General features: G+C 38.0%; 1 pseudogene; it reads left to right on the top strand.

Moving 5' to 3' along the window:
- The first annotated feature begins 7,388 nt into the window (after positions 1-7,388).
- Positions 7,389-10,708, top strand: LOC119511238 (annotated as a pseudogene).
- Positions 10,709-11,548: the final 840 nt, after the last annotated feature.

The raw sequence follows: 11,548 nt of genomic DNA on the forward strand, positions 1-11,548 counted from the left end.
TTGCTTTTTCACTCTTGATAGTTAATTTTGTTAATAGGCATCTTTCATGTTAGTGTAGTCCAATTTCATGATCTTTTACTTTAGCACTTTTTGTGTCATGTTTAAGAAATCTTTGTCTACTCCAAGGTCATGGAGATATGACCTAAGTTTTCTTCTAATAACCTCTGTTTTATTTTTCATGTATTGATCTATGGTTCACTTGGAATTGATCTTACACATACACACACAGAGTGTAAGGGTATGGTCAAGATTCATGATTTTTTTTTTAATTCAGTTTTATTGAGATATATTCACATATCATACAATCATCCATGGTGTACAATCAACTGTTCACAGTACCATCATATAGTTGTGCATTTATCACCCCAATCTATTTTTTTAACATTTTCCTTATACCAGAAAAAGTAAAAATAAGAATAAAAAATAAAAGTAAAAAAGAACACCCAAATTATCCCCCCCATCCCACTCTATTTTTCATTTAGTTTTTGTCCCCATTTTTCTACTCATCCATCCATACACTGGATAAAGGGAATGTGATCCACAAGGCTTTCACAATCACACTGTCACCCCTTGTAAGCTACATTGCCATACAATCGTCTTCAAGAGTCAACGCTACTGGATTGCAGTTTGGTAGTTTCAGGTATTTACTTCTAGCTTTCTAGCTATTCCAGTGCATTAAAAACTTAAAAAAGGTTATCTCTATAGTGCGTAAGAATGCCCACCCAAGTGACCCCTTGGCTCCATTTGGAATCTCTCAGCCACTGAAACATTATTTTGTTTCATTTCGCAGTCCCCTTTTGGTCAATGATCAAGAAGATGTTCTCAATCCCACAATGCCGGGTCCAGATTCATCCCCAGGAGTCATATCCTGCGTTACCAGGGAGATTTACACCCCTAGGAGTCAGGTCCCATGTAGGGGGGAGGGCAGTGAGTTCACCTGCCGAGTTGGCTTAGTTCGAGAGAGAGGGCCACATCTGAGCAACAAACAGGTACTTGTGGGGAGGCTCTCAGGCACAATTATAAGCAGGTTTAGCCTCTCCTTTGCAGTGATGAGCTTCATAGGGCAAGTCCCATGATAGAGGGCTCAGCACATCAAACAGCCAGTCCTCAATTTTTGTGAGAACATCGGCAACAATCCAGGTGAGGAAGCCCAACAACTCTGCATTTTCTCTCAGCTCCTCAGGGGCGCCCTGCATATATACTTTTATTCTCTGCCCAAATTACTTTGGGATATGTTACTATTTCACGCTAACCTATACAGACCTACCAGGTCTCATGTCCTATTGAAAGTTCCATGTAATTATGGTATTTGAACAAACTGTACAAATTAAATTGTTTAGGAAATGTAGATCCTGCACCAACTAAACATCTCTTCCCTTGGTCTCACATGGAAGTTGAACTTTAAAAACACAGCATGATTCTTTTTTTTATACTTGGATAGGCAATAGACCCAAAATTGTATTTTTTTTAAAATGAGGGAAGTTTCTCTATTTTATTCAATGGAACATCATCATACTTTGTTATCTTCTTTAAAAAAATTTTATGAAGTACCCTGAAAGCCTCTTTTCCTGGGAAATATTATCTTCTACAGGATTTCATGGCCTTCTAATCTGATACCTCGTCTACCTCTTTGCTACCTGCTGCTCTTCAGTCTCTTTCACAGCTCTGTCTCTGAAGTTTCTGACTACCCTTGCTTTGACCTTCTTTATCCTTCTTGTCAAAGCTTGTTCATCCTGTGGCTTCAATGTTCACTTATTTATTCAACAAACATTTATTTTAGGCCTAATAATGGATATGTACTATATTAGATGGTAAAGATTTAAAAATGAACAAAATGAAGTTTTGTCCTTAAAAAAAAGTCATAACGTACCACAGTGGAAAGAGGAAGAAAAATAAAGACCATTGCAATATATTATGTATAATAAAATATTGTGCTGTGTATAGTATTTTTTTCATTACTGCCTCCTTAATTGGCCCTCTTTGATGAAAATCTAACACCACTGATGTACTGCATATCTGTTTATGTGCTATATGTATATATGAGTTTTATGCATAAAAAAAGTAAGATGTTTTCTTCTCACCCCCAAGAGCCAATTTGCCCCCATTGGTGGTGACACTGCCCCTGTTGAGGATGTGTATCATAGAGGAGAGAGAGCCTTGGGCTCCATGTGAGCGCATGGGTGGGGGGGGGTGTGTTCCTAACCTTGACTGCACAGGACAGGAGGACTTCCTGGAGGAGGTGATGTCCACATTGAACTTTTAAGACTGAGTAGAAATTAGATCAGTAAAATACATTGGGAGTGCTTAGGTAGTAGGAGGGAATTGTAAGACTAGAATCCAGTGTGTACAAAGGCAGGATGGTGTGAGCAGGATGATACATTCCGGCAACTCTGAAGAGTTCAGGGAGACCAGAGCACAAGTAAGATGAGGCTGATTCTCTTCAGACTCTACATACCATGAGTCAATCTAAATTCCAGTTTGTCCTCAGTATAGATACCTGGTAGTCACTTCAAAATCAGCATCCTTGGTAAAACTCAAAATCTCCTACTCCTTATTCTACTTCTTAAAATGTACTATTCCTTTTTTTATTTATTTTTTGGCTGATACTGTCTTGACTCCCCAAGATGCCCAATCTAAAGCATTGGTTTATCTTTAACTCTTTCATCTTCCCCACACCAGGCATCCTATTGTTGTTGTCGTCCTATATTTTTTATCTTTCTTCCTTCCATTCCCACTACCACTACTCCAGTTCAGACCTTAGATCTTTTTCTTTTGGTGATGATTCTAGCTGTTTCCTCTTTGACTGATAATCTTTTGTTTCCCCACACTGTCTTCCACTGTTGCCAGCCTCTTTTATTCTTTCTTTAGGTACTTATGAAAAGACAGGAAAAAGATGGACACTGAACATTAAGATTAAAAGACAACATTTGACAGACTATGAAAAGAATTTCTGCTAATTCTAAGGCCAATGTAGCTGGATTAAGGAAAGCAGTTTTTGGACAATCACACTTCTAAGAAACAAAGCTGAGCAATCTACCCTAAAGAAGGAATGAGAAATGGCCTCATCATTTGTGTAAATTCTTTTCAGGTTCTGCCAAATGTTTTTTGGTCGGTTATGGATTTTAAAGGATGACAAGCTTATTTTTTGATAGGTGTGAATATGGCATTCTTCCCATTCACTTATTTGAATTGCTGGAAAACACAGGGGAGAGTGGGTAGAGTCCCTCAAATAAAGTACTCTACTGGCTGGGTCCCTCAAATAAAGTTCTCTAATTAGAGGATATAGGAAGCGCTCCAGTTGCAGTGTCTGCTGGAAATCATACTTTTTCATGTACTTCCTCAGATAGCAGGAATAGAAGATGCTCCCACCTACAGCTGAACTATAGTAGTTGAGAATGTGGGAAAGCAATACTTTTCATACATTGTTAATCAAAGGTAAGATTAGTGCAAACTTCTTTTGCCATAATTTGACAACTGTTCTTATTAGCTTAAAATGCATTTTCCAGTTCCTGGAAATTCCATTTTTATATACTCTTACAGAGGAAATTGATCAAAGGTGTGTGCAGAGATGTTTGCAGAAGAATAATCATTGAAGAGTTACTTATTTCAAAAATACTTATTGGAACACTAAATAAATGCCCAGAACTATCCTAGGCACGAGTAGAGGGGACATACATGATCTCTGCACTTATGAAATTTATAGTGAAATAAACAAAAAAACATTAAGCAACCACATTGATAAAATACCTAATTACAAATTATGAAAAATGCTAGGGAATTTGGCAAGTACAATATGCCATAATGGCATATGATGAGGTACCTCATTTAGAAGGTGTGGTATTAAAGAATGCTAATTTCAAAAGTAACATTTAATCTGAGACTTGAAGGATGAACAGGATTTAGTAAAAAATTTGGATATAACCTGCATATCCAAAATTGGGGATAGATGAAATAAATTATGTTGTATCCACCCAATGTGATAAAATGAGGTAATTAAAATGCATGTTGTAGAAGAATATCTTTTGGTTTGAGGACATGCTCCTGATATTGCAAGTGAAATTTATAGACTACAAAGCAGTATGTTTGGTAAGATAACATTTTACAGAATAATATATATGAGAAAAAAACATAATGAAATGATATGCACAAAAATGGTCCCAGTGGGATATTTGGATGGTAAGATTAGAGGTGAGTTTTGATTTGCTTCTTGGCAATTTTCTATTTCTGAGGGGGGGTGGGGGGTGGGGTGGAGGGGGTGGAGATGAAGGAGAGAGTTATACACAGAATATATATTATGTCAGAAATTAAAATAAGCAAAATCAAAGATGATATAGAAAAATATGTAAATGAATAAAAAATACTATATCTTTATTATCTGATGAAATAATATGAAACTGATAAGATATAGAATAGCATAAGTATAACTAATATTTATAAGAATAATTCCATGTATATAAAAAAGAAAACCTATAAGAATTTCCATTTTGCTTATTTCTAGGTAAGACAATTTTGACTGTGTTTTCCTTTTTTTTCCTAAATCTTCTATAAGAAATACATAAGCTTTTAAATTAGAATAAAATAAATTATAGAATTTGTAAACACTAAGTTTTAGAATAATTTTTAATGCATGGAAATTTACTTTGAATATTCAGTACAATCATAATTTCATTTAAAATGTATATGCATATATAGAAGGCAATTACCAAAATATTATCTGTAATTATCTCTGTAGATTGTGATTATGGGTAATTTTAATTATAAAGAAAATCAAATTTTTTTTTGTATTTTCAATAATAAAAGTGTCTTAGTTTTATAATTTTAAAACAGTGAATTAGTCAGCTTTTATTGCATTATAAACTGTATAACAAACAACCTTGACATCTCGGTGGATTACAACAGTGGTTTGGTTTTTTTTTTTTTTTTTAGCTTATCTGCACTGGTGGCAGCCAGGCAGTTTATGGACCTCCTCCAGGCTATGGTTATCCATGTTGATGTTTGCCCCACAATTCTTCCTGTTCCGAGATTCAGGCTAAAGCAGCAGCCCCTGTGCAAGGCAGGGGGTACAGGAATTATTAGGCTGGTTGAGACCTGTGATTACTCTAAAAGTTTCAGCTAGGAGGTGATAAAGAGCATGTCTGCTCACATTTCACTCCATTGGCCAATCAGATCACATACTGAGGCCAACACAATGGAGCAGGGAAGAATGTTCTGTCTAAGGGAAGGGGGAATGAATAAATTCAAACTGTGTTACAGTCTCCCCCAAAGACTGTTTTACAACACCATGAATCTTATATGACTACTTCTTTGCTCTAAGTTCCTCAGCATGACATTGAAAGCCTTTCATAATATGGCCCTAGTCTACATTCCAGCCTCAGAGACACAAGCCCTGTGATCTAATAGCCTTGGGCTTTTCACGATTCCGTGAACACAATTTGCATTTGTAGGCCTGCATGCTCCAATCACTCTGTCAAAACATCCCCACCATCACCACCACCACCAAAACAAAACAAAACAAAACAAAAAACCCACAACATTTTATGGACAAATGTTGGTGGATTACTTGAAGTTTCCTGAATGAGCCACATTCTTTCAAGTCTGAGTTCCAATGTTTCCTCTGCCTGGGATGTTCTTTAATTCTCCTTTCCCTGCCTCTTGAAATTCTATTTACCTTTCAAGGGCCGACTTTTCTGTGAAATCTCCTTGTATTCCCATAGTCAGAATCAATCATTCCCTTTTTTTTGCCCAATTACTGCACTAATTGCAGTCTATCTTAATTATAGTTATGTGTACACACACTGGTCTCCCCCAGGGGCTATGAGCTCCTTGATGACATTTTATTCTTCTCTGTGCTTCCTCCAGAGCTTAGAGGAAACAGTTACCCCACATAGTGGGTGTTCAATTGAGATGTGTGGAATTGAACTGCACACCCATACATCCATGAGATGCTAGCTTAAAAACATTATGGAACTTTTTCCTTAAAATCTGAGTTGTCAACACCGAAAACTTTGTAACTTCTGAGAAAAGTTGATAATCAGTGAAGCAAAGAACAAGTCAAGAATCAAGTACAGTTTGCCCTTCAAGAACCAGTGACTGGCAACAGTGAAACTACAAGTGATTTATTACCTTCTTGAGGTGCATACATTTATTTTGCTCAAGGTGTGTATTTCACACCTCCTAACATCCTTGAAGAGAGTCTTTAAAAAATGTTCTCTGACTTTTATGCTTCCTGGGTCACTCTGGTGACTGTACCCCCTGGATAGGAATAAATGTAGGCTAGAAAAGTATATCCCTAGTGCCCTTGGAGTTCACCCTCCCTTCTTTATAATAGCATACCTCTCATTTGCTAGTAGTCTGAGTTCTTTTCAGTGATAAATTAAATATTAAGCTAATTTTTCATTATCATCAGAAATATGTTGTGATGCTTGGGGATTGTATTAGGGAAACAGAATTGATAGGATATAACGTGACTATTATGAGATTTATTAAAAGAATTGGCTCATGTGACTGGGATGGGCAATTCTGAATTCTGTAGGGCAGGCCACAAGCTGGGAACTCGGATGAAGGTTTTCAATGAATTCCCTATGAGAAGCCGGCTGGCTGATCTAGAGATGGAAACTCACCCTTCTGACTGCCAAAATCCTCAGCTCGCCCTTTAAAGCCTTCAGCTGATTGGATGAGACTTCTCTCATTGCTGAAGGCACTCTCTTTAGTTGATTGTAGATGGTTATCAGCCATAGAGGCAATCAAATTACTGATGATTTAACAGTCAGGCACTGCTTGCTTGACCAAACAACTGGACACTATAATCAAACTGAGCTGACACATGAACTTAACCATCACAGAGATTAAGGCTATATCTTTCACTTTTGTGCTTTTCTCATGGGTTTGCTCAATGGACATTTTTGGTAATTTCTGATCACTGATGTCAATATATTGCATCTTCCATATTTTAATTGTTTGTGTATCTGCAACTCTTTTTAGAGCAATGCAATTCAAATGGAGGTCTTGGAGCTGTTTTTACCAGTCCTTGATAAGATAAGGAGTCTTTGTCACAATGTAAATTAACTGCATCCCTAAGAATGCTATTTAGTACAACTGACTTTTTTTCCCCAACAAGACTTCAACACAGAAGCAGTGCATTTATTTATATTCTTGCAAAAGCTCCTTATCTCATTGCAGATGGGCATTTCAAGTGGCTCTGGTCTAGACAGCCTGCCCCTATGCACATGTGACATGACTCTAGCCACTGCTTATTGAGCCAAAAGTAGACTCCTGACCAATATTGGGGTATCTCTTCTTCCCCTTTTCCTCTGTTTTTCTGTCCCTCTCTCTGCAACATGAATTAAATGATGTAGAGCTATCTAGATGGAGATGACAGTTTGTGGTGGATGTTTGAGATCAAAGGCCTTGGTGGGAGTCAATGCCTTGCAAGACAAACCTACGAGCAAACCAAAGATCTGGGGAGCAGAAGCTATGAGGAAGCAGGTAAGGGAGACAGGAGAGAAAGACAAGAATGAGGCCTGGCTATATGGACAGGCAGAGAAGAAAGGACATGTGATGATGGGGTGGGGTGGGAGAAGACACATCCACATATACATAACACACACTCTTTCTCTTCCTCTCTCCTCCTCCTCCTCCCCCTCCTCCTCCTCGTCCTCCTCCTCTCTCTCTCTCACACACACAGTTCCTCCTCCCGTTTCCAGATTGAGTACCAGCCTAGGGATTGTGATTTAACAGATCTTGGGTGGACCCTGTAATTCTGCATTTTAACCAGGACTCAGGTTTCTCATGTCATCTCCTTCTTTGATGATCTTTGGCTGTCTTGTGATGTGACTTCTACTCATCTTTCCAGCTTCAGTCCTAGCCAAACTATAGATGTTCAAACAAAACATAGCATCACACTTTTCTCAGAACTTCATGCCTTTGTACAGGTTGTTCTCCTTGCCTGGAATTCCTTTACCTTTTTCTCACTCTGGTAAAAGCCTCCTAGTCCTTTCAGACATAGTGGAAACATTGGCTCCTTTGAAGTCTTGAATCCTCCTATTCTTATGCAATTTCCTTCACTCTATTAGGTCCCTTAGTACATTATTTTAGCCCTTGACCAATTTCCTAGCTCTCCTTTAGAGAAAATCTCCTCATATCTCCCTCACCTTCCATTTTTTATTTAAATAACTCCGGTTAGGATTTTTGTCTTCCATCTTCACCAGATCCAAATGTCCAAATCCCAAATTCTAGAAATCCAGTACCTAGCCCTAACTTCTGGATTTCTTGGGTACATTTTAGCACTGGTCACTAGCACCCTTCTTTTTCCTGCCCAATGTTTTATTATGAAAATGTAAGAAGCACAAAAATAGTTTAAGGAATAGTACAATGAATTTCCATACACTTTCCAACTAGATTCAATGATTTTTTTTTAACACACTTTGCCTTATTTGCTTTATCTATATACAATTATATTTTTATCGTTTATTTTTGGCTGAACCATTTGAAAGTAAGTTGCAGATATTGTGATACTTTTCCTATAAAGACTGCAGCATGCATTACAAAAATATGGGGACATTTTCCTACATCATCCTCACTATTTTTTTTAGAATTTTTTTTTTTAATTTTATTTTTTTATTGATTTATTCACATACCATACAATCATCCAAAGTGTATAATCCATTGATCACATTGCCATCATATAGTTGTTCATTCATCACCCCAATCTATTTTTTTTTAACATTTTCCTTGTACCAGAAAAAAGTGAAAGTAAGAAAAAAAAGTTGAGTAAAAACAAAACACCTAAATTGTCCCACCCGCCCTATTTTTCCTTCAGTTTTTGTTTTGTTTTGTTTTGTTTTTGTTTGTTTGTTTTTTTGCCCCTGTTTTTCTACTCATCCATCCATACACTGGATAAAGGGGAGTGCGATCTGCATGGCTTTCACAATCACACTGTCACCCCTTGTAAGCTCCATTGTTACACAATCATTTTCAGGATTCAAGGCTACTAGGTTGTAGTTTGATAGTTTCAGGTATTTACTACTAGCTATTTCAATTCATTAAAACCTAAAAGAGTTATCTATATTGTGCATAAGAGTGCCCACCAGAGTGACCTCTTGGCTCCTTTTGGAATCTCTCAGCCAATGAAACTTTATTTCATTCCATTTCACTTCCCCTTTTTGGTCAAGAAAATGTTCTCCATCCCATGATGCCGAGTCTAGATTCCTCCCGGGAGTCATATTCCACGTTGCCAGGGAGATTTACACCCCTGGGTGTCAGATCCCACATAGTGGGGAGGGCAGTGATTTCACCTGCCAAGTTGGCTTAGTTAGAGATGAGACCCTCATTCTTTTTATGTACTTTCTCCATTTTCTCCCATGTCACTGGCCATTCCTTCTTATGCTCTTTGGCTGGATTGTCTTTCTTTTCCTGACCTCTCAATGTGGCTGTGCTCCAAGCTCAGTCCTTGTAACTCCTCTTTCCTCTGTCTAAACTTGCTGTTTAATTCATCTTATTCAGTCCCTTGACATTTACACATCATTTACAGTCTGATGGCTTCAAAATCTGTATCTCAACTGCAGTCCCAAGCCCTTGGGTTAGGGACTGGTATATACATACCCTTCTTCCAGCACAAGGACATTTTTCCTTCATTTAGGTGTTCTTTACAAAGATGATCGTTATTAATAAGCAATTTCCTCTGAGAGCATCAAGGCATCAAATAAATCATGTAATGGTTGCCCAGAGAAAGCTGATGAGGTTAAGAAACCAAGCATATTGGCTATCAGTGCTCCTCTCCCATCACATCAGGAGGTGTGCCATGACAGGTATCCTCCTGCCACTGAGGCTAGTGATATGACTTTTTTTTTTTTTTTTTTTTTTTTTTTAGAAATATGTCTTTATTATCTACAGCAGGATTTTTTAAATTCAATTTTTTTGAGATATTCACAAACCGTACAGTCATCCACAGTGTACAATCAATTGTTCACAGTACATTATATAGTTGCGCATTCATCACCACAGTTTTTGAACATTGTCATTACCACACACAAAAAAAGAATAAGAATAAAAATTAGAGTAAAGAAGAACCATCCAAAACATCCCATACCCCCTGTACTGGTTTGGATATATTAAGTTCCTCAAAAAGCCATGATCTTTTAATCCACTCTTTTGAGATGTTAACCACTCGATCGAGGTGTTGTCTGCCAGAGCTTGGCATTGTAAAGGCAAGCACCAGAGGCATCCACAAAGGAAATGAACTACATTCACTGAAAAACAAATAGAAGATTTGAAGATCTTGTTCAATAAGAACCCGTACCCAAACCCTGGTCTTCAGAAAGAAATGGCCTTTAAAATGGGTATACATCCAACAGTGCTGCAGGTTTGGTTCAAGAACCATAGAGCGAAACTCAAGAAAGCAAAATACAAGCACATTCAGCAGAAACAGCAAGGAGCTCAACAACAGCAATTACCCAAGGAAGGAGTCAAGACCAGTCCTTCCAAGAGAAATATGGACACGCCACACAGAGCCCCTATGGGTGTTTGTCCTGCCTCCTTGGTTTACACAGATAGTTCAGCACCCTCCTTCCAACTTAGCATTTGTCCCAACTTCAGAGTCCTCACAGACCACTCTCTTGGCCACAAAATAGTCCATTTTGGCTGCTGCCAAGACTCGAACATATACTGCCCGCATCACATTTTGGAACCCCAAATTCCCCCCCAAGCTTAGATTCTAAATCTTTTGTCTCTTCATCTCTGCAAAGAACTTAAACAGCATTTTATATTCTCTCAGTTGCCATTTTTCTGTAAATCTAAAATTATCCCCAAATAGAAAGTTCATCTTCAGGCTCTGCTTTCAGGATACTCAGGCTAGGACATATCCACTAAAAGATAATTTTTTTTAGAAGATCATATATCACACAGTATTCAGCCTGTTGATAATTGAAAGGTGTCCCCTACAAGACCTTTCCAAGTCATTTGTGAGTAGGGTCTTCAGAGAGTCTATTAAGATGGGGCCAAATTAAATCAGAGAGGCCTTTGATTATGACTGGAGTACTTATGCACAAAGGAAATTTGGACATGAAAGTAAAGCCCCAGGAGGAGACCAAAGAAGACAGATCACCATGTGACAGGGGCACGCAAACCACCATCAGAAAACCACGGACCTCTGAGAAAGCACAACCTGCCATACCTTATTTTCGATGTCCAACCTCCAGAACTGTGAGATAATAAATTCCTGTTGTTTAAGCCAACCAGCCTGCAGTATTTTTCATAGAAGTCCCAGTAAACCAAAACAAAGCCAGAGCCAAGTTGAGAGAGAATTTTTCAGTCTTAATTGCATGTGTTAGAAAAAATAAGTGCTGATAATCAATGATGTAAGTAAGTCTACACCTCTAAAAATTAGGGTGGAGGAGCAGCAAATACTTCCCAAGGAAGAAAAGATGATGGAAGAAAACAACAAAAATTGAAGTGGCTAGTTTTAAAATGAAAATACACCTACCTACCTAGCCCAGCACCCCTGTCAGGTGTGTGGTGCTCTGTGCCTGCTACAGCTGGGGGTTCAGGCCAC

The sequence above is a fragment of the Choloepus didactylus genome, chromosome 16, assembly GCF_015220235.1.
Source record: "Choloepus didactylus isolate mChoDid1 chromosome 16, mChoDid1.pri, whole genome shotgun sequence".
In the NCBI taxonomy this organism is placed as follows: Eukaryota; Metazoa; Chordata; class Mammalia; order Pilosa; family Megalonychidae; genus Choloepus; species Choloepus didactylus.